This window comes from Triturus cristatus, chromosome 4_2, assembly GCF_964204655.1.
Source record: "Triturus cristatus chromosome 4_2, aTriCri1.1, whole genome shotgun sequence".
Lineage (NCBI taxonomy): Eukaryota > Metazoa > Chordata > Amphibia > Caudata > Salamandridae > Triturus > Triturus cristatus.
Window position 1 is genome coordinate 413,617,817 of NC_140586.1, and position 23,297 is coordinate 413,641,113.

Below are 23,297 nucleotides of genomic sequence, written 5' to 3' on the forward strand. Positions count from 1 at the left end.
TGGGAAGCAGTAATGCAAGCTTCAAACAACAGGTGCAGCACACTTGGCACAAGAGTAGCAAAGACACAATTATGCAGATATGCAGATGTTTACGAACCACATAATTAGTTTCCACGTCAAAATGTAATGACATAATAAAAAGGAAAGCGTAGTCGGCAGGATTCGAACCTGCGCGGGGAGACCCCAATGGATTTCAAGTCCATCGCCTTAACCACTCGGCCACGACTACACCTTTCAAGATGTGCACTCACTCATAAAAAAGCTGTAATGTGGTCTATAGTATGGGTAAAAGATGTTAGTTAATGAAGGGAAGGCGCAGACAATATTGAGCACATAATCTTCTTTATAAGGTTATAAACTGTGTTCTCTGGAGAATCACAGAAGAAGGTGCAGCAAGGGTCCAGTTCTATGAAAGTGAAGGGAGGGGCAGGTATGAGAGATTGGGTAAGGAGTACAGAGAAAAAGGTACAGGAAGTGAAGGGTTAAGGATTGAGAGCCCAGTGAGTGACAGTGTGTGGTATGGATTAAGCTCGGGTGTGAGATGAACCTGCATAGCATTGAGCATGCGAGTGCTACCAAGCCGAGACCAGTACCTTTCTGGATGAGTGTGGCAGATGGGAGGGTCTGGGATGATTCTTGCCTTCAATCCATCTTTTCTGGGGAGTGATGGTCGTGCAGCTCTTGTTATTGAAGCACGTTCAGTGCAGCTCATTAAATACTATCTGTGCTCTTTGGTGATGCTCCCCGGTGTGTGCGAATTGGTGCAGGATTATTGGAGCGCTTCAATGTCTTGGCCTGAAACTATGATGGGTCAGCAATGGCCTGTCTGTCTGTCTATTCAATGTCTCTGTGTACAATCACTGCCTCTTCAGTTTCAATAGAACTCCTTTAGTATCACATTATGCTTTGGCCGGTTAGGTCAGTTGGTTAGAGCATGGTGCTAGTAACAACAAGGCTGTGAGTTTGATCTCCGTACGGGCAACACCTTTTCCATAAAGTAGAAAAGAAATCCATTAAAAAACAAGGCTATAAAAACACCATATAGGGTTGTTGTTTATTCTGGTAATTTACTGAGCTCTGGTGGCTGATGTTTGGACCAGGGCCAGGGTGAGTATTGCTATAGCCATGTAAAGGGCACTGCGGGCTATCAGCCCTCCTTGCTGTGATACCCGCCTCTGCCAAGTTTTCTTGGGCCTCTCAAAGTGCACTTTGTGAAGCGCTGTTTGAACATGGACGCGTCACTTAGGTGACACTTTCTCTCCGTGAGTTGCGGTTCCTCTGCTTCTTGGTGGGATGTCCAGAGGCCACGAGAGGTGAAGGAAAGAGCACATGGGTAATGTAGGCATCAGGAATGATCTTGTGTATATTGGTGACCTTTAAATAATTGTAATCTGGTTTAGTTTAACGAATGCATTGAGCCCCTGGCCCATCAGTGTAAAACTTTAGAAAATAAATACAGATACGTACGTATAATGATATTAGTTTTTCATGACCCTCTTTGCAATATTTCCATCTTAATATCAGATTTTTCTTCTCCATTTTCTTTTCGGTAGCAGCTAAAAAATATCAAATCTTTCAAGACAGAAAAATATGCAGGGCCTCACAGTGACACCAGGACAGAAGGTACAGTGGTGAGTCGTAAAACAGAGTAGGTGCTGTGTCTTAGTTGGTTAAAGCGCCTGTCTAGTAAACAGGAGATCCTGAGTTTGAATCTCAGCAGTACCTTTTGTTTTACACAACCTCATAGAAGAGGTACTGTTAGATAATAGACTCATTCTTTCTAAACCCAGTTGGTCCTATTATATTTAGGGCTCCCGGTTTTATGGCGTTTATATTTTTGACATTTCCGTCTGTATTTATCCATATTTAATTTGTTGTCAACTTCATCTGTATTCATCCATATTTATTATGGGTTTTGTGAGAAAAATAAAGCTGAAACTGGTATATTTCCATATTTATTTAACCAATAAATATGCAGCCATGCTTTAATGTCTGCCAGGTGTTAGTGATATGAACAAATGCAGAAGATAAATCAATTCACTTATATGAGAGTATGCGCATTTCAGTATCAGTTTAGTTTTTATGAAGTGAAAAGATGTTTTTAAGCTGCACTGCCATCAAAGTACAACATGGGAAACAGTAATGCAAGCTTCAAACAACAGGTGCAGCACACTTAGCACAAGAGTAGCAAAGACACAATTATGCGGATATGCAGATGTTTACGAACCACATAATTAGTTTCCACGTCAAAATGTAATGACATAAAAAGGAAAGCGTAGTCGGCAGGATTCGAACCTGCGCGGGGATACCCCAATGGATTTCAAGTCCATCGCCTTAACCACTCGGCCACGACTACACCTTTCAAGATGTGCACTCACTCATAAATAAGCTGTAATGTGGTCTATAGTATGGGTAAAAGATGTTAGTTAATGAAGGGAAGGCGCAGACAATATTGAGCACATAATCTTCTTTATAAGGTTATAAACTGTGTTCTCTGGAGAATCACAGAAGAAGGCGCAGCAAGGGTCCAGTTCTATGAAAGTGAAGGTAGGGGCAGGTATGAGAGATTGGGTAAAGAGTACAGAGAAAAAGGTACAGGAAGTGAAGGGTTAAGGATTGAGAGCCCAGTGAGTGACAGTGTGTGGTATGGATTAAGCTCGGGTGTGAGATGAACCTGCATAGCATTGAGCATGCGAGTGCTACCAAGCCGAGACCAGTACCTTTCTGGATGAGTGTGGCAGATGGGAGGGTCTGCGGATGATTCTTGCCTTCAATCCATCTTTTCTGGGGAGTGATGGTCGTGCAGCTCTTGTTATTGAAGCACGTTCAGTGCAGCTCATTAAATACTATCTGTGTACTTTGGTGATGCTCCCCGGTGTGTGCGAATTGGTGCAGGATTATTGGAGCGCTTCAATGTCTTGGCCTGAAGCTATGATGGGTCAGCAATGGCCTGTCTGTCTGTCTATTCAATGTCTCTGTGTACAGTCACTGCCTCTTCAGTTTCAATAGAACTCCTTTAGTATCACATTATGCTTTGGCCGGTTAGGTCAGTTGGTTAGAGCATGGTGCTAGTAACACCAAGGCTGTGAGTTCGATCTCCGTACGGGCAACACCTTTTCCATAAAGTAGAAAAGAAATCCATTAAAAAACAAGGCTATAAAAACACCATATAGGGTTGTTGTTTATTCTGGTAATTTACTGAGCTCTGGTGGCTGATGTTTGGACCAGGACCAGGGTGAGTATTGCTATAGCCATGAAAAGGGCACTGCGGGCTATCAGCCCTCCTTGCTGTGAAACCCGCCTCTGCCAAGTTTTCTTGGGTCTCTCAAAGTGCACTTTGTGAAGCGCTGTTTGAACATGGACGCGTCACTGAGGTGACACTTTCTCTCCGTGAGTTGCGGTTCCTCTGCTTCTTGGTGGGATGTCCAGAGGCCACGAGAGGTGAAGGAAAGAGCACATGGGTAATGTAGGCATCAGGAATGATCTTGTGTATATTGGTGACCTTTAAATAATTGTAATCTGGTTTAGTTTAACGAATGCATTGAGCCCCTGGCCCATCAGTGTAAAACTTTAGAAAATAAATACAGATACGTACGTATAATGATATTAGTTTTTCATGACCCTCTTTGTAATATTTCCATCTTAATATCAGATTTTTCTTCTCCATTTTCTTTTCGGTAGCAGCTGAAAAATATCAAATCTTTCAAGACAGAAAAATATGCAGGGCCTCACAGTGACACCAGGACAGAAGGTACAGTGGTGAGTCGTAAAACAGAGTAGGTGCTGTGGCTTAGTTGGTTAAAGCGCCTGTCTAGTAAACAGGAGATCCTGAGTTCGAATCTCAGCAGTACCTTTTGTTTTACACAACCTCATAGAAGAGGTACTGTTAGATAATAGACTCATTCTTTGTAAACCCAGTTGGTCCTATTATATTTAGGGCTCCCGGTTTTATGGTGTTTATTTTTTTGACATTTCCGTCTGTATTTATCCATATTTAATTTGTTGTCAACTTTATCTGTATTCATCCATATTTATTATGGGTTTTGTGAGAAAAATAAAGCTGAAACTGGTATATTTCCATATTTATTTAACCAATAAATATGCAGCCATGCTTTAATGTCTGCAAGGTGTTAGTGATATGAACAAATGCAGAAGATAAATCAATTCACTTATAAGAGAGTATGCGCATTTCAGTATCAGTTTGGTTTTGTGAAGTGAAAAGATGTTTTTAAGCTGCACTTCCATCAAAGTACAACATGGGAAGCAGTAATGCAAGCTTCAAACAACAGGTGCAGCACACTTGGCACAAGAGTAGCAAAGACACAATTATGCGGATATGCAGATGTTTACGAACCACATAATTAGTTTCCACGTCAAAATGTAATGACATAATAAAAAGGAAAGCGTAGTCGGCAGGATTCGAACCTGCGCAGGGAGACCCCAATGGATTTCAAGTCCATCGCCTTAACCACTCGGCCACGACTACACCTTTCAAGATGTGCACTCACTCATAAATAAGCTGTAATGTGGTCTATAGTATGGGTAAAAGATGTTAGTTAATGAAGGGAAGGCGCAGACAATATTGAGCACATAATCTTCTTTATAAGGTTATAAACTGTGTTCTCTGGAGAATCACAGAAGAAGGCGCAGCAAGGGTCCAGTTCTATGAAAGTGAAGGGAGGGGCAGGTATGAGAGATTGGGTAAGGAGTACAGAGAAAAAGGTACAGGAAGTGAAGGGTTAAGGATTGAGAGCCCAGTGAGTGACAGTGTGTGGTATGGATTAAGCTCGGGTGTGAGATGAACCTGCATAGCATTGAGCATGCGAGTGCTACCAAGCCGAGACCAGTACCTTTCTGGATGAGTGTGGCAGATGGGAGGGTCTGCGGATGATTCTTGCCTTCAATCCATCTTTTCTGGGGAGTGATGGTCGTGCAGCTCTTGTTATTGAAGCACGTTCAGTGCAGCTCATTAAATACTATCTGTGTTCTTTGGTGATGCTCCCCGGTGTGTGCGAATTGGTGCAGGATTATAGGAGCGCTTCAATGTCTTGGCCTGAAACTATGATGGGTCAGCAATGGCCTGTCTGTCTGTCTATTCAATGTCTCTGTGTACAGTCACTGCCTCTTCAGTTTCAATAGAACTCCTTTAGTATCACATTATGCTTTGGCCGGTTAGGTCAGTTGGTTAGAGCATGGTGCTAGTAACACCAAGGCTGTGAGTTCGATCTCCGTACGGGCAACACCGTTTCCATAAAGTAGAAAAGAAATCCATTAAAAAAGAAGGCTATAAAAACACCATATAGGGTTGTTGTTTATTCTGGTAATTTACTGAGCTCTGGTGGCTGATGTTTGGACCAGGACCAGGGTGAGTATTGCTATAGCCATGTAAAGAGCACTTCGGGCTATCAGCCCTCCTTGCTGTGAAACCCGCCTCTGCCAAGTTTTCTTGGGTCTCTCAAAGTGCACTTTGTGAAGCGCTGTTTGAACATGGACGCGTCACTGAGGTGACACTTTCTCTCCGTGAGTTGCGGTTCCTCTGCTTCTTGGTGGGATGTCCAGAGGTCACGAGAGGTGAAGGAAAGAGCACATGGGTAATGTAGGCATCAGGAATGATCTTGTGTATATTGGTGACCTTTAAATAATTGTAATATGGTTTAGTTTAACGAATGCATTGAGCCCCTGGCCCATCAGTGTAAAACTTTAGAAAATAAATACAGATACGTACGTATAATGATATTAGTTTTTCATGACCCTCTTTGTAATATTTCCATCTTAATATCAGATTTTTCTTCTCCATTTTCTTTTCGGTAGCAGCTGAAAAATATCAAATCTTTCAAGACAGAAAAATATGCAGGGCCTCACAGTGACACCAGGACAGAAGGTACAGTGGTGAGTCGTGAAACAGAGTAGGTGCTGTGGCTTAGTTGGTTAATGCGCCTGTCTAGTAAACAGGAGATCCTGAGTTCGAATCTCAGCAGTACCTTTTGTTTTACACAACCTCATAGAAGAGGTACTGTTAGATAATAGACTCATTCTTTGTAAACCCAGTTGGTCCTATTATATTTAGGGATCCCGGTTTTATGGTGTTTATTTTTTTGACATTTCCGTCTGTTGGGAAACACCTGCACAGCGGACTTTATCGCTGATTGACGGTGGGGAACAGCGCTGCCGCCTTCGCGCGCTTGACCCGCAAACCACGCCCACTTTGAGGCCGCGCCCACTCCTGGCTCTATTTAGTCGCGCTGACTCACGAACGCGCCAAAACAACCGGAACACTCCTGAGGCGGAAGCCGGGAGATTGAGCTTCTGTATTTTAAAAATTGTGTCACTAATCTTGTATTTTTAAACGCGCACTTTCACTCCCTTAGCCCCTGCTTACTTGGCTGTTGGGAAACACCTGCACAGCGGACTTTATCGCTGATTGACGGTGGGGAACAGCGCTGCCGCCTTCGCGCGCTTGACCCGCAAACCACGCCCACTTGAGGCCGCGCCCACTCCTGGCTCTATTTAGTCGCGCTGACTCACGAACGCGCCAAAACAACCGGAACACTCCTGAGGCGGAAGCCGGGAGATTGAGCTTCTGTATTTTAAAAATTGTGTCACTAATCTTGTATTTTTAAACGCGCACTTTCACTCCCTTAGCCCCTGCTTACTTGGCTGTTGGGAAACACCTGCACAGCGGACTTTATCGCTGATTGACGGTGGGGAACAGCGCTGCCGCCTTCGCGCGCTTGACCCGCAAACCACGCCCACTTTGAGGCCGCGCCCACTCCTGGCTCTATTTAGTCGCGCTGACTCACGAACGCGCCAAAACAACCGGAACACTCCTGAGGCGGAAGCCGGGAGATTGAGCTTCTGTATTTTAAAAATTGTGTCACTAATCTTGTATTTTTAAACGCGCACTTTCACTCCCTTAGCCCCTGCTTACTTGGCTGTTGGGAAACACCTGCACAGCGGACTTTATCGCTGATTGACGGTGGGGAACAGCGCTGCCGCCTTCGCGCGCTTGACCCGCAAACCACGCCCACTTTGAGGCCACGCCCACCGCCACCATAACTATGAACCCTCCCCGGACGCGCAGCGGACGAGCGCAGCGGGAGCGCCGACTTCGCGCCGAAGTCGAGCCAAAGTCCAGCCCGTCTGCGCCCGTCCGCGTTCGTACGCGGTCCAGGGCCCCAACCCCTGCTCCTCCACAGGGTCACATACGGTGGAGCAAGCAGGACTTACTGAACTTATGCCACAATATCAATGACTCCTGCAAACATAGCCTATGTGTGGAAAACGTTATGGGTTGCGAACACTGTCACTTTTCATTTGACAACGGTAATAATATAAACAGTATGGGCTACACCTTACATTGCTGCCGCCTTCGCGCGCTTGACCCGCAAACCACGCCCACTTTGAGGCCGCGCCCACTCCTGGCTCTATTTAGTCGCGCTGACTCACGAACGCGCCAAAACAACCGGAACACTCCTGAGGCGGAAGCCGGGAGATTGAGCTTCTGTATTTTAAAAATTGTGTCACTAATCTTGTATTTTTAAACGCGCACTTTCACTCCCTTAGCCCCTGCTTACTTGGCTGTTGGGAAACACCTGCACAGCGGACTTTATCGCTGATTGACGGTGGGGAACAGCGCTGCCGCCTTCGCGCGCTTGACCCGCAAACCACGCCCACTTGAGGCCGCGCCCACTCCTGGCTCTATTTAGTCGCGCTGACTCACGAACGCGCCAAAACAACCGGAACACTCCTGAGGCGGAAGCCGGGAGATTGAGCTTCTGTATTTTAAAAATTGTGTCACTAATCTTGTATTTTTAAACGCGCACTTTCACTCCCTTAGCCCCTGCTTACTTGGCTGTTGGGAAACACCTGCACAGCGGACTTTATCGCTGATTGACGGTGGGGAACAGCGCTGCCGCCTTCGCGCGCTTGACCCGCAAACCACGCCCACTTTGAGGCCGCGCCCACTCCTGGCTCTATTTAGTCGCGCTGACTCACGAACGCGCCAAAACAACCGGAACACTCCTGAGGCGGAAGCCGGGAGATTGAGCTTCTGTATTTTAAAAATTGTGTCACTAATCTTGTATTTTTAAACGCGCACTTTCACTCCCTTAGCCCCTGCTTACTTGGCTGTTGGGAAACACCTGCACAGCGGACTTTATCGCTGATTGACGGTGGGGAACAGCGCTGCCGCCTTCGCGCGCTTGACCCGCAAACCACGCCCACTTGAGGCCGCGCCCACTCCTGGCTCTATTTAGTCGCGCTGACTCACGAACGCGCCAAAACAACCGGAACACTCCTGAGGCGGAAGCCGGGAGATTGAGCTTCTGTATTTTAAAAATTGTGTCACTAATCTTGTATTTTTAAACGCGCACTTTCACTCCCTTAGCCCCTGCTTACTTGGCTGTTGGGAAACACCTGCACAGCGGACTTTATCGCTGATTGACGGTGGGGAACAGCGCTGCCGCCTTCGCGCGCTTGACCCGCAAACCACGCCCACTTTGAGGCCGCGCCCACTCCTGGCTCTATTTAGTCGCGCTGACTCACGAACGCGCCAAAACAACCGGAACACTCCTGAGGCGGAAGCCGGGAGATTGAGCTTCTGTATTTTAAAAATTGTGTCACTAATCTTGTATTTTTAAACGCGCACTTTCACTCCCTTAGCCCCTGCTTACTTGGCTGTTGGGAAACACCTGCACAGCGGACTTTATCGCTGATTGACGGTGGGGAACAGCGCTGCCGCCTTCGCGCGCTTGACCCGCAAACCACGCCCACTTTGAGGCCACGCCCACCGCCACCATAACTATGAACCCTCCCCGGACGCGCAGCGGACGAGCGCAGCGGGAGCGCCGACTTCGCGCCGAAGTCGAGCCAAAGTCCAGCCCGTCTGCGCCCGTCCGCGTTCGTACGCGGTCCAGGGCCCCAACCCCTGCTCCTCCACAGGGTCACATACGGTGGAGCAAGCAGGACTTACTGAACTTATGCCACAATATCAATGACTCCTGCAAACATAGCCTATGTGTGGAAAACGTTATGGGTTGCGAACACTGTCACTTTTCATTTGACAACGGTAATAATATAAACAGTATGGGCTACACCTTACATTGCGGATTACTTAACGTACGTTCACTGAGAAAACATAGGCTAGACCTCTATGACCTACTCACCGAAAAACAATGGGATCTTATGTTCCTAACAGAGACATGGCTAGATAATGAGTCTACCCCCTACGCCCTTGAGGCAATTCCAGGAGGGTATACTATACATAGACAGGACCGACCCACTGGCAGAGGAGGCGGCATCGCAATTATAGCCCGCAAAACCCTACGCTGCCAGCTCGACAGCTCTCCCATCCTGGACAGTGAAGCAGGGAGCTTCTCTGTCAAAGTGAATAACAACTACACACTAAAGGGCATGCTTATTTACAGACCCCCAGGCCCTATAGCCAGGTTCGAGGAGAGTCTGGTTGAAGGAATCATGGAAACCGTACTGTGCAATGATAAGTTTCTGGTTCTTGGGGATCTCAATCTACATCTAGATAACCCTTCAGATAACGTCAGCAAGAATTTCGGTCAGGCACTGAGAGCCCTCCAACTGAACCAAATTGTTAAAGGCCCTACCCACCAACTGGGCCATCTGTTGGACCCCATATTTGTCAACTGGGGGGAAGTGGAAGCCCTGACCCCTACTCCCATCCCTTGGTCGGACCACTATCTGGTCCCTTTCTCCATACGAATACCCGGATGTAGACCCCCACAGCCACCAGTCATGTACCACCTTAAACGGAAATGGGCAAATTTTTCTCAGTCCAAATTCTGTGAAGAATTGACGAAAGGAGGAAGCCCAGGGGGGGAGGATGTGGACACAGCCAATACTAACTTCTGCACACGGATTAATGAGGCACTTGACTGCACAGCCCCCTTGCTAAAAACCAAATCTTGGAGCCGGGTAAACAAAACCGCCTCTTGGTTCAACGCCGAACTAAGAGTCCAGAAAACTGCTCTAAAAAGAACTGAAAGAGAATGGCGTAAGAGTTTCTCTGAAGAAACCAGAACTAAGTACCTAACCGAGAGACGAACCTACCATGGACTAATCAGAAAAACAAAAAAATCATACTTTACGTCTAGGATTAGTGAGGCGGGTAATTCAACAAAAGAGCTGTTCACACTCTATAAAACTCTTTCAGGTGGAAATTCAGCTACTATCCCTGATGACTGCTCGCCAGAATTGTGTGACAAAATCGCAGACTTCTTTTCAGAAAAAATAACAAAAATATACTTAGCATTCCCTACGCAGCCCAAAACCGGGGCAGAGTTCGCCGAAAACCCTAGGGAATGGGGAGATAAACCTATACTTACCAACTTTGTCACCCCTCCCACGGAAGATCTTCTAAAAATTTGCAGGTCGGTGAAGTCGGGCTCTCCTCGAGACCCAACCACACCCAAACGCCTAACAGATAGTCTAAGAGTACTAGAACCATACATTAGACATTTGCTCGATGTATCTTTCAGCACAAAGACAGTACCTAGGGATTGGAAAAAGGCGGTTGTTCTACCCCTTAGGAAGAAAGCCACCATCTGTTTTGAGAAACTCGACAACCTCCGCCCAATTTCACTCCTTCCCTACCTGGCTAAGGTGGCGGAAAAAACGGTCAATATTCAGCTAATGGACTTCGTGGAAAAGGCTGCCCTATTACACGACACCCAATTTGGATTCCGACCTCGCCACTCTACAGAGTCTGCACTCCTAACAGCAGTAGAGACCCTACGCCAGGGGGTGGATGAGGGACATACCATGGCCCTCATCCTATTGGATTTGAGTGCAGCATTCGACACTGTAGCGCACTACAACTTGCTACAGTGTCTGAATAATGGAGGAATATCCGAAGCTGCACTCCAATGGCTACAATCCTTCCTGACAGGGAGAAGCTTCCAGGTTCGCCAAGGTGACCACTACTCGAGAGACATAGGCTTGGGACAGGGTGTTCCCCAGGGTTCGTCCCTGAGCCCAACTTTGTTTAATCTCTATGTCTCTCCAGTGGCTTCAATTGCCGTGAGTCACGGATTGAGCATCGTGTCATACGCCGATGACACGCAGCTGGCTATCTCCCTATCGCGTGCACCCGGTCTTGCGATGGACAGTTTCAGGGATTGCATGCAAGAACTTGCAACCTGGATGTCCACCAATTGCCTTAAATTAAACGGCAACAAGACCGAGGTGCTCGTGGTGGGGAGGGACCCATCTGCTTGGTCATCGACGTGGTGGCCTCCATGCCTGGGCGAGGCTCCCATACCCACCCAGGGAGTCAAAAATCTTGGCATATGGCTCGACGCTGACCTATCTTTTGGACCCCAAATAGACCGAGTTGCAGGGGTCTGTTTTGGCATCCTAAAAACCATAAGGAAGGTCCTTGACCTTCTCCCTATGTCAGCACGGAGAACACTGGTACATGCCCTGGTGACATCACGCCTAGACTATGGCAATCTACTTTACCTGGGCACCACCTGCAAAGCCATGAACCGCCTTCAGGTAATACAGAACGCGGCTGCCCGTCTCATCTTAAACATCCCAAAACGATCAGATACCAAAGCCGCTCTCAAAACCCTCCACTGGCTGCCAGTTAAAAACAGAGTGGTATTTAAAGCCCTCTGCACCTGTCACCGCATCCTGGCTAAAAAATCTCCGATCCCACTCCAGAACTTGTTGACAAGGTATACACCAGCACGTGATCTGCGCTCAGCATATGGGGGTCTACTACTGGTTCCAAGAATCAAAAAGGCCCGCATGGGCGGACGCTCCTTCCGCTATTTGGCAGCAAAGAGCTGGAACTCCCTCCCTCTCCATCTTCGCCTTGACTCATCCGAAACCAGCTTCCGCAGGAACCTAAAAACATACCTGTTCTCCAGATAAAAGATCTCCGGTCTGCAACCCTCGCAATGAGTTTTTCAGTTGTAGCGCGGGGACACGCTTCTGCGTAACCATGCGCTTTATAAGCTACCCTTATTATTATTATTTATCCATATTTAATTTGTTGTCAACTTTATCTGTATTCATCCATATTTATTATGGGTTTTGTGAGAAAAATAAAGCTGAAACTGGTATATTTCCATATTTATTTAACCAATAAATATGCAGCCATGCTTTAATGTCTGCCAGGTGTTAGTGATATGAACAAATGCAGAAGATAAATCAATTCACTTATATGAGAGTATGCGCATTTCAGTATCAGTTTAGTTTTTATGAAGTGAAAAGATGTTTTTAAGCTGCACTGCCATCAAAGTACAACATGGGAAACAGTAATGCAAGCTTCAAACAACAGGTGCAGCACACTTAGCACAAGAGTAGCAAAGACACAATTATGCGGATATGCAGATGTTTACGAACCACATAATTAGTTTCCACGTCAAAATGTAATGACATAATAAAAAGGAAAGCGTAGCCGGCAGGATTCGAACCTGCGCGGGGAGACCCCAATGGATTTCAAGTCCATCGCCTTAACCACTCGGCAACGACTACACCTTTCAAGATGTGCACTCACTCATAAATAAGCTGTAATGTGGTCTATAGTATGGGTAAAAGATGTTAGTTAATGAAGGGACGGCGCAGACAATATTGAGCACATAATCTTCTTTATAAGGTTATAAACTGTGTTCTCTGGAGAATCACAGAAGAAGGCGCAGCAAGGGTCCAGTTCTATGAAAGTGAAGGGAGGGGCAGGTATGAGAGATTGGGTAAGGAGTACAGAGAAAAAGGTACAGGAAGTGAAGGGTTAAGGATTGAGAGCCCAGTGAGTGACAGTGTGTGCTATGGATTAAGCTCGGGTGTGAGATGAACCTGGATAGCATTGAGCATGCGAGTGCTACCAAGCCGAGACCAGTACCTTTCTGGATGAGTGTGGCAGATGGGAGGGTCTGCGGATGATTCTTGCCTTCAATCCATCTTTTCTGGGGAGTGATGGTCGTGCAGCTCTTGTTATTGAAGCACGTTCAGTGCAGCTCATTAAATACTATCTGTGTTCTTTGGTGATGCTCCCCGGTGTGTGCGAATTGGTGCAGGATTATTGGAGCGCTTCAATGTCTTGGCCTGAAACTATGATGGGTCAGCAATGGCCTGTCTGTCTGTCTATTCAATGTCTCTGTGTACAGTCACTGGATCTTCAGTTTCAATAGAACTCCTTTAGTATCACATTATGCTTTGGCCGGTTAGGTCAGTTGGTTAGAGCATGGTGCTAGTAACACCAAGGCTGTGAGTTCGATCTCCGTACGGGCAACACCTTTTCCATAAAGTAGAAAAGAAATCCTTTAAAAAACAAGGCTATAAAAACACCATATAGGGTTGTTGTTTATTCTGGTAATTTACTGAGCTCTGGTGGCTGATGTTTGGACCAGGACCAGGGTGAGTATTGCTATAGCCATGTAAAGGGCACTGCGGGCTATCAGCCCTCCTTGCTGTGAGACCCGCCTCTGCCAAGTTTTCTTGGGTCTCTCAAAGTGCACTTTGTGAAGCGCTGTTTGAACATGGACGCGTCACTTAGGTGACACTTTCTCTCCGTGAGTTGCGGTTCCTCTGCTTCTTGGTGGGGTGTCCAGAGGTCACGAGAGGGGAAGGAAAGAGCACATGGGTAATGTAGGCATCAGGAATGATCTTGTGTATATTGGTGACCTTTAAATAATTGTAATATGGTTTAGTTTAACGAATGCATTGAGCCCCTGGCCCATCAGTGTAAAACTTTAGAAAATAAATACAGATACGTACGTATAATGATATTAGTTTTTCATGACCCTCTTTGTAATATTTCCATCTTAATATCAGATTTTTCTTCTCCATTTTCTTTTCGGTAGCAGCTGAAAAATATCAAATCTTTCAAGACAGAAAAATATGCAGGGCCTCACAGTGACACCAGGACAGAAGGTACAGTGGTGAGTCGTGAAACAGAGTAGGTGCTGTGGCTTAGTTGGTTAATGCGCCTGTCTAGTAAACAGGAGATCCTGAGTTCGAATCTCAGCAGTACCTTTTGTTTTACACAACCTCATAGAAGAGGTACTGTTAGATAATAGACTCATTCTTTGTAAACCCAGTTGGTCCTATTATATTTAGGGCTCACGGTTTTATGGTGTTTATTTTTTTGACATTTCCGTCTGTATTTATCCATATTTAATTTGTTGTCAACTTTATCTGTATTCATCCATATTTATTATGGGTTTTGTGAGAAAAATAAAGCTGAAACTGGTATATTTCCATATTTATTTAACCAATAAATATGCAGCCATGCTTTAATGTCTGCCAGGTGTTAGTGATATGAACAAATGCAGAAGATAAATCATTTCACTTATATGAGAGTATGCGCATTTCAGTATCAGTTTAGTTTTTATGAAGTGAAAAGATGTTTTTAAGCTGCACTGCCATCAAAGTACAACATGGGAAACAGTAATGCAAGCTTCAAACAACAGGTGCAGCACACTTAGCACAAGAGTAGCAAAGACACAATTATGCGGATATGCAGATGTTTACGAACCACATAATTAGTTTCCACGTCAAAATGTAATGACATAATAAAAAGGAAAGCGTAGTCGGCAGGATTCGAACCTGCGCAGGGAGACCCCAATGGATTTCAAGTCCATCGCCTTAACCACTCGGCCACGACTACACCTTTCAAGATGTGCACTCACTCATAAATAAGCTGTAATGTGGTCTATAGTATGGGTAAAAGATTTTAGTTAATGAAGGGAAGGCGCAGACAATATTGAGCACATCATCTTCTTTATAAGGTTATAAACTGTGTTCTCTGGAGAATCACAGAAGAAGGCGCAGCAAGGTTCCAGTTCTATGAAAGTGAAGGGAGGGGCAGGTATGAGAGATTGGGTAAGGAGTACAGAGAAAAAGGTACAGGAAGTGAAGGGTTAAGGATTGAGAGCCCAGTGAGTGACAGTGTGTGGTATGGATTAAGCTCGGGTGTGAGATGAACCTGCATAGCATTGAGCATGCGAGTGCTACCAAGCCGAGACCAGTACCTTTCTGGATGAGTGTGGCAGATGGGAGGGTCTGCGGATGATTCTTGCCTTCAATCCATCTTTTCTGGGGAGTGATGGTTGTGCAGCTCTTGTTATTGAAGCACGTTCAGTGCAGCTCATTAAATACTATCTGTGTTCTTTGGTGATGCTCCCCGGTGTGTGCGAATTGGTGCAGGATTATTGGAGCGCTTCAATGTCTTGGCCTGAAACTATGATGGGTCAGCAATGGCCTGTCTGTCTGTCTATTCAATGTCTCTGTGTACAGTCACTGCCTCTTCAGTTTCAATAGAACTCCTTTAGTATCACATTATGCTTTGGCCGGTTAGGTCAGTTGGTTAGAGCATGGTGCTAGTAACACCAAGGCTGTGAGTTCGATCTCCGTACGGGCAACACCTTTTCCATAAAGTAGAAAAGAAATCCATTAAAAAACAAGGCTATAAAAACACCATATAGGGTTGTTGTTTATTCTGGTAATTTACGGAGCTCTGGTGGCTGATGTTTGGACCAGGACCAGGGTGAGTATTGCTATAGCCATGTAAAGGGCACTGCGGGCTATCAGCCCGCCTTGCTGTGAAACCCGCCTCTGCCAAGTTTTCTTGGGTCTCTCAAAGTGCACTTTGTGAAGCGCTGTTTGAACATGGACGCGTCACTGAGGTCCCACTTTCTCTCCGTGAGTTGCGGTTCCTCTGCTTCTTGGTGGGATGTCCAGAGGTCACGAGAGGTGAAGGAAAGAGCACATGGGTAATGTAGGCATCAGGAATGATCTTGTGTATATTGGTGACCTTTAAATAATTGTAATCTGGTTTAGTTTAACGAATGCATTGAGCCCCTGGCCCATCAGTGTAAAACTTTAGAAAATAAATACAGATACGTACGTATAATGATATTAGTTTTTCATGACCCTCTTTGTAATATTTCCATCTTAATATCAGATTTTTCTTCTCCATTTTCTTTTCGGTAGCAGCTGAAAAATATCAAATCTTTCAAGACAGAAAAATATGCAGGGCCTCACAGTAACACCAGGACAGAAGGTACAGTGGTGAGTCGTGAAACAGAGTAGGTGCTGTGGCTTAGTTGCTTAAAGCACCTGTCTAGTAAACAGGAGATCCTGAGTTCGAATCTCAGCAGTACCTTTTGTTTTACACAACCTCATAGCAGAGGTACTGTTAGATAATAGACTCATTCTTTGTAAACCCAGTTGGTCCTATTATATTTAGGGCTCCCGGTTTTATGGTGTTTATTTTTTTGACATTTCCGTCTGTATTTATCCATATTTAATTTGTTGTCAACTTTATCTGTATTCATACATATTTATTATGGGTTTTGTGAGAAAAATAAAGCTGAAACTGGTATATTTCCATATTTATTTAACCAATAAATATGCAGCCATGCTTTAATGTCTGCCAGGTGTTAGTGATATGAACAAATGCAGAAGATAAATCAATTCACTTATATGAGAGTATGCGCATTTCAGTATCAGTTTAGTTTTTATGAAGTGAAAAGATGTTTTTAAGCTGCACTGCCATCAAAGTACAACATGGGAAGCAGTAATGCAAGCTTCAAACAACAGGTGCAGCACACTTAGCACAAGAGTAGCAAAGACACAATTATGCGGATATGCAGATGTTTACGAACCACATAATTAGTTTCCACGTCAAAATGTAATGACATAATAAAAAGGAACGCGTAGTCGGCAGGATTCGAACCTGCGCGGGGAGACCCCAATGGATTTCAAGTCCATCGCCTTAACCACTCGGCCACGACTACACCTTTCAAAATGGGCACTCACTCATAAATAAGCTGTAATGTGGTCTATAGTATGGGTAAAAGATGTTAGTTAATGAAGGGAAGGCGCAGACAATATTGAGCACATAATCTTCTTTATAAGGTTATAAACTGTGTTCTCTGGAGAATCACAGAAGAATGCGCAGCAAATGTCCAGTTCTATGAAAGTGAAGGGAGGGGCAGGTATGAGAGATTGGGTAATGAGTACAGAGAAAAAGGTACAGGAAGTGAAGGATTAAGGATTGAGAGCCCAGTGAGTGACAGTGTGTGGTATGGATTAAGCTCGGGTGTGAGATGAACCTGCATAGCATTGAGCATGCGAGTGCTACCAAGCCGAGACCAGTACCTTTCTGGATGAGTGTGGCAGATGGGAGGGTCTGCGGATGATTCTTGCCTTCAATCCATCTTTTCTGGGGAGTGATGGTCGTGCAGCTCTTGTTATTGAAGCACGTTCAGTGCAGCTCATTAAATACTATCTGTGTTCTTTGGTGATGCTCCCCGGTGTGTGCGAATTGGTGCAGGATTATTGGAGCGCTTCAATGTCTTGGCCTGAAACTATGATGGGTCAGCAATGGCCTGTCTGTCTGTCTATTCAATGTCTCTGTGTACAGTCACTGCCTCTTCAGTTTCAATAGAACTCCTTTAGTATCACATTATGCTTTGGCCGGTTAGGTCAGTTGGTTAGAGCATGGTGCTAGTAACACCAAGGCTGTGAGTTCGATCTCCGTACGGGCAACACATTTTCCATAAAGTAGAAAAGAAATCCATTAAAAAACAAGGCTATAAAAACACCATATAGGGTTGTTGTTTATTCTGGTAATTTACTGAGCTCTGGTGGCTGATGTTTGGACCAGGACCAGGGTGAGTATTGCTATAGCCATGTAAAGGGCACTGCGGGCTATCAGCCCTCCTTGCTGTGATACCCGCCTCTGCCAAGATTTCTTGGGTCTCTCAAAGTGCACTTTGTGAAGTGCTGTTTGAACATGGACGCGTCACTGATGTGACACTTTCTCTCCGTGAGTTGCGGTTCCTCTGCTTCTTGGTGGGATGTCCAGAGGTCACGAGAGGTGAAGGAAAGAGCACATGGGTAATGTAGGCATCAGGAATGATCTTGTGTATATTGGTGACCTTTAAATAATTGTAATCTGGTTTAGTTTAACGAATGCATTGAGCCCCTGGCCCATCAGTGTAAAACTTTAGAAAATAAATACAGATACGTACGTATAATGATATTAGTTTTTCATGACCCTCTTTGTAATATTTCCATCTTAATATCAGATTTTAATTCTCCATTTTCTTTTCGGTAGCAGCTGAAAAATATCAAATCTTTCAAGACAGAAAAATATGCAGGGCCTCACAGTGACACCAGGACAGAAGGTACAGTGATGAGTGGTGAAATAGAGTAGGTGCTGTGGCTTAGTTGGTTAAAGTGCCTGTCTAGTAAACAGGAGATCCTGAGTTCGAATCTCAGCAGTACCTTTTGTTTTACACAACCTCATAGAAGAGGTACTGTTAGATAATAGACTCATTCTTTGTAAACCCAGTTGGTCCTATTATATTTAGGGCTCCCGGTTTTATGGTGTTTATTTTTTTGACATTTCCGTCTGTATTTATCCATATTTAATTTGTTGTCAACTTTATCTGTATTCATCCATATTTATTATGGGTTTTGTGAGAAAAATAAAGCTGAAACTGGTATATTTCCATATTTTTTTAACCAATAAATATGCAGCCATGCTTTAATGTCTGCCAGGTGTTAGTGATATGAACAAATGCAGAAGATACATCAATTCACTTATATGAGAGTATGCGCATTTCAGTATCAGTTTGGTTTTGTGAAGTGAAAAGATGTTTTTAAGCTGCACTGCCATCAAAGTACAACATGGGAAGCAGTAATGCAAGCTTCAAACAACAGGTGCAGCACACTTAGCACAAGAGTAGCAAAGACACAATTATGCGGATATGCAGATGGTTACGAACCACATAATTAGTTTCCACGTCAAAATGTAATGACATAATAAAAAGGAAAGCGTAGTCGGCAGGATTCGAAACTGCGCGGTGAGATACCAATGGATTGCAAGTCCATCGCCTTAACCACTCGGCCATGACTACACCTTTCAAGATGTGCACTCACTCATAAATAAGCTGTAATGTGGTCTATAGTAAGGGTAAAAGATGTTAGTTAATGAAGGGAAGGCGCAGACAATATTGAGCACATAATCTTCTTTATAAGGTTATAAACTGTGTTTTCTGGAGAATCACAGAAGAAGGCGCAGCAAGGGTCCAGTTCTATGAAAGTGAAGGGAGGGGCAGGTATGAGAGATTGGGTAAGGAGTACAGAGAAAAAGGAACAGGAAGTGAAGGGTTAAGGATTGAGAGCCCAGTGAGTGACAGTGTGTGGTATGGATTAAGCTCGGGTGTGAGATGAACCTGCATAGCATTGAGCATGCGAGTGCTACCAAGCCGAGACCAGTACCTTTCTGGATGAGTGTGGCAGATGGGAGGGTCTGCGGATGATTCTTGCCTTCAATCCATCTTTTCTGGGGAGTGATGGTCGTGCAGCTCTTGTTATTGAAGCACGTTCAGTGCAGCTCATTAAATACTATCTGTGTTCTTTGGTGATGCTCCCCGGTGTGTGCGAATTGGTGCAGGATTATTGGAGCGCTTCAATGTCTTGGCCTGAAACTATGATGGGTCAGCAATGGCCTGTCTGTCTGTCTATTCAATGTCTCTGTGTACAGTCACTGCCTCTTCAGTTTCAATAGAACTCCTTTAGTATCACATTATGCTTTGGCCGGTTAGGTCAGTTGGTTAGAGCATGGTGCTAGTAACACCAAGGCTGTGAGTTCGATCTCTGTACGGGCAACACCTTTTTCATAAAGTAGAAAAGAAATCCATTAAAAAACAAGGCTATAAAAACACCATATAGGGTTGTTGTTTATTCTGGTAATTTACTGAGCTCTGGTGGCTGATGTTTGGACCAGGACCAGGGTGAGTATTGCTATAGCCATGTAAAGGGCACTGCGGGCTATCAGCCCTCCTTGCTGTGATACCCGCCTCTGCCAAGTTTTCTTGGGTCTCTCAAAGTGCACTTTGTGAAGCGCTGTTTGAACATGGACGCGTCACTTAGGTGACACTTTCTCTCCGTGAGTTGCGGTTCCTCTGCTGCTTGGTGGGATGTCCAGAGGCCACGAGAGGTGAAGGAAAGAGCACATGGGTAATGTAGGCATCAGGAATGATCTTGTGTATATTGATGACCTTTAAATAATTGGTATCTGGTTTAGTTTAACGAATGCATTGAGCCCCTGGCCCATCAGTGTAAAACTTTAGAAAATAAATACAGATACGTACGTATAATGATATTAGTTTTTCATGACCCTCTTTGTAATATTTCCATCTTAATATCTGATTTTTCTTCTCCATTTTCTTATCGGTAGCAGCTGAAAAATATCAAATCTTTCAAGACAGAAAAATATGCTGGGCCTCACAGTGACACCAGGACAGAAGGTACAGTGGTGAGTCGTGAAACAGAGTAGGTGCTGTGGCTTAGTTGGTTAAAGCGCCTGTCTAGTAAACAGGCGATCCTGAGTTCGAATCTCAGCAGTACCTTTTGTTTTACGCAACCTCATAGAAGAGGTACTGTTAGATAATAGACTCATTCTTTGTAAACCCAGTTGGTCCTATTATATTTAGGGCTCCCGGTTTTATGGTGTTTATTTTTTTGACATTTCCGTCTGTATTTATCCATATTTAATTTGTTGTCAACTTTATCTGTATTCATCCATATTTATTATGGGCTTTGTGAGAAAAATAAAGCTGAAACTGGTATATTTCCATATTTATTTAACCAATAAATATGCAGCCATGCTTTAATGTCTGCCAGGTGTTAGTGATATGAACAAATGCAGAAGATAAATCAATTCACTTATATGAGAGTATGCGCATTTCAGTATCAGTTTGGTTTTGTGAAGTGAAAAGATGTTTTTAAGCTGCACTGCCATCAAAGTACAACATGGGAAGCAGTAATGCAAGCTTCAAACAACAGGTGCAGCACACTTGGCACAAGAGTAGCAAAGACACAATTATGCGGATATGCATATGTTTACGAACCACATAATTAGTTTCCACGTCAAAATGTAATGACATAATAAAAAGGAAAGCGTAGTCGGCAGGATTCGAACCTGCGCAGGGAGACCCCAATGGATTTCAAGTCCATCGCCTTAACCACTCGGCCACGACTATACCTTTCAAGATGTGCACTCACTCATAAATAAGCTGTAATGTGGTCTATAGTATGGGTAAAAGATGTTAGTTAATGAAGGGAAGGTGCAGACAATATTGAGCACATAATCTTCTTTATAAGGTTATAAACTGTGTTCTCTGGAGAATCACAGAAGAAGGCGCAGCAAGGGTCCAGTTCTATGAAAGTGAAGGGAGGGGCAGGTATGAGAGATTGGGTAAGGAGTACAGAGAAAAAGGTACAGGAAGTGAAGGGTTAAGGATTGAGAGCCCAGTGAGTGACAGTGTGTGGTATGGATTAAGCTCGGGTGTGAGATGAACCTGCATAGCATTGAGCATGCGAGTGCTACCAAGCCGAGACCAGTACCTTTCTGGATGAGTGTGGCAGATGGGAGGGTCTGCGGATGATTCTTGCCTTCAATCCATCTTTTCTGGGGAGTGATGGTCGTGCAGCTCTTGTTATTGAAGCACGTTCAGTGCAGCTCATTAAATACTATCTGTGTTCTTTGGTGATGCTCCCCGGTGTGTGCGAATTGGTGCAGGATTATTGGAGCGCTTCAATGTCTTGGCCTGAAACTATGATGGGTCAGCAATGGCCTGTCTGTCTGTCTATTCAATGTCTCTGTGTACAGTCACTGCCTCTTCAGTTTCAATAGAACTCCTTTAGTATCACATTATGCTTTGGCCGGTTAGGTCAGTTGGTTAGAGCATGGTGCTACTAACACCAAGGCTGTGAGTTCGATCTCCGTACGGGCAACACCTTTTCCATAAAGTAGAAAAGAAATCCATTAAAAAACAAGGCTATAAAAACACCATATAGGGTTGTTGTTTATTCTGGTAATTTACTGAGCTCTGGTGGCTGATGTTTGGACCAGGACCAGGGTGAGTATTGCTATAGCCATGTAAAGGGCACTGCGGGCTATCAGCCCTCCTTGCTGTGAAACCCGCCTCTGCCAAGTTTTCTTGGGTCTCTCAAAGTGCACTTTGTGAAGCGCTGTTTGAACATGGACGCGTCACTGAGGTGACACTTTCTCTCCGTGAGTTGCGGTTCCTCTGCTTCTTGGTGGGATGTCCAGAGGTCACGAGAGGTGAAGGAAAGAGCACATGGGTAATGTAGGCATCAGGAATGATCTTGTGTATATTGGTGACCTTTAAATAATTGTAATCTGGTTTAGTTTAACGAATGCATTGAGCCCCTGGCCCATCAGTGTAAAGCTTTAGAAAATAAATACAGATACGTACGTATAATGATATTAGTTTTTCATGACCCTCTTTGTAATATTTCCATCTTAATATCAGATTTTTCTTCTCCAATTTCTTTTCGGTAGCAGCTGAAAAATATCAAATCATTCAAGACAGAAAAATATGCAGGGCCTCACAGTGACACCAGGACAGAAGGTACAGTGGTAAGTCGTGAAACAGAGTAGGTGCTGTGTCTTAGTTGGTTAATGCGCCTGTCTAGTAAACAGGAGATCCTGAGTTCGAATCTCAGCAGTACCTTTTGTTTTACACAACCTCATAGAAGAGGTACTGTTAGATAATAGACTCATTCTTTGTAAACCCAGTTGGTCCTATTATATTTAGGGCTCCCGGTTTTATGGTGTTTATTTTTTTGACATTTCCGTCTGTATTTATCCATATTTAATTTGTTGTCAACTTTATCTGTATTCATCCATATTTATTATGGGTTTTGTGAGAAAAATAAAGCTGAAACTGGTATATTTCCATATTTATTTAACCAATAAATATGCAGCCATGCTTTAATGTCTGCCAGATGTTAGTGATATGAACAAATGCAGAAGATAAATCAATTCACTTATATGAGAGTATGCGCATTTCAGTATCAGTTTAGTTTTTATGAAGTGAAAAGATGTTTTTAAGCTGCACTGCCATCAAAGTACAACATGGGAAACAGTAATGCAAGCTTCAAACAACAGGTGCAGCACACTTAGCACAAGAGTAGCAAAGACACAATTATGCGGATATGCAGATGTTTACGAACCACATAATTAGTTTCCACGTCAAAATGTAATGACATAAAAAGGAAAGCGTAGTCAGCAGGATTCGAACCAGCGCGGGGAGACCCCAATGGATTTCAAGTCCATCGCCTTAACCACTCGGCCACGACTACACCTTTCAAGATGTGCACTCACTCATAAATAAGCTGTAATGTGGTCTATTGTATGGGTAAAAGATGTTAGTTAATGAAGGGAAGGCGCAGACAATATTGAGCACATAATCTTCTTTATAAGGTTATAAACTGTG

The 23,297-nt window shown here is 44.4% G+C and overlaps 11 non-coding genes across 11 annotated transcripts; 3 read left to right on the forward strand and 8 right to left on the reverse strand.

Moving 5' to 3' along the window:
• Positions 1-147: 147 nt before the first annotated feature.
• On the reverse strand, positions 148-229 carry TRNAS-UGA (transfer RNA serine (anticodon UGA)). The gene has a single exon. It is a non-coding gene; the product is annotated as a tRNA-Ser (tRNA).
• Positions 230-2,274: 2,045 nt separating this feature from the next.
• Positions 2,275-2,356, reverse strand: TRNAS-UGA (transfer RNA serine (anticodon UGA)). The gene has a single exon. It is a non-coding gene; the product is annotated as a tRNA-Ser (tRNA).
• A 1,423-nt stretch (positions 2,357-3,779) lies between these two features.
• On the forward strand, positions 3,780-3,853 carry TRNAT-AGU (transfer RNA threonine (anticodon AGU)). The gene has a single exon. It is a non-coding gene; the product is annotated as a tRNA-Thr (tRNA).
• Positions 3,854-4,404: 551 nt separating this feature from the next.
• Positions 4,405-4,486, reverse strand: TRNAS-UGA (transfer RNA serine (anticodon UGA)). Its single transcript has one exon. It is a non-coding gene; the product is annotated as a tRNA-Ser (tRNA).
• Positions 4,487-12,431: 7,945 nt separating this feature from the next.
• TRNAS-UGA (transfer RNA serine (anticodon UGA)) lies at positions 12,432-12,513 on the reverse strand. Its single transcript has one exon. It is a non-coding gene; the product is annotated as a tRNA-Ser (tRNA).
• Positions 12,514-14,562: 2,049 nt separating this feature from the next.
• Positions 14,563-14,644, reverse strand: TRNAS-UGA (transfer RNA serine (anticodon UGA)). The gene has a single exon. It is a non-coding gene; the product is annotated as a tRNA-Ser (tRNA).
• A 2,049-nt stretch (positions 14,645-16,693) lies between these two features.
• On the reverse strand, positions 16,694-16,775 carry TRNAS-UGA (transfer RNA serine (anticodon UGA)). The gene has a single exon. It is a non-coding gene; the product is annotated as a tRNA-Ser (tRNA).
• Positions 16,776-18,198: 1,423 nt separating this feature from the next.
• Positions 18,199-18,272, forward strand: TRNAT-AGU (transfer RNA threonine (anticodon AGU)). Its single transcript has one exon. It is a non-coding gene; the product is annotated as a tRNA-Thr (tRNA).
• Positions 18,273-20,328: 2,056 nt separating this feature from the next.
• TRNAT-AGU (transfer RNA threonine (anticodon AGU)) lies at positions 20,329-20,402 on the forward strand. The gene has a single exon. It is a non-coding gene; the product is annotated as a tRNA-Thr (tRNA).
• Positions 20,403-20,953: 551 nt separating this feature from the next.
• TRNAS-UGA (transfer RNA serine (anticodon UGA)) lies at positions 20,954-21,035 on the reverse strand. The gene has a single exon. It is a non-coding gene; the product is annotated as a tRNA-Ser (tRNA).
• A 2,046-nt stretch (positions 21,036-23,081) lies between these two features.
• TRNAS-UGA (transfer RNA serine (anticodon UGA)) lies at positions 23,082-23,163 on the reverse strand. Its single transcript has one exon. It is a non-coding gene; the product is annotated as a tRNA-Ser (tRNA).
• Positions 23,164-23,297: the final 134 nt, after the last annotated feature.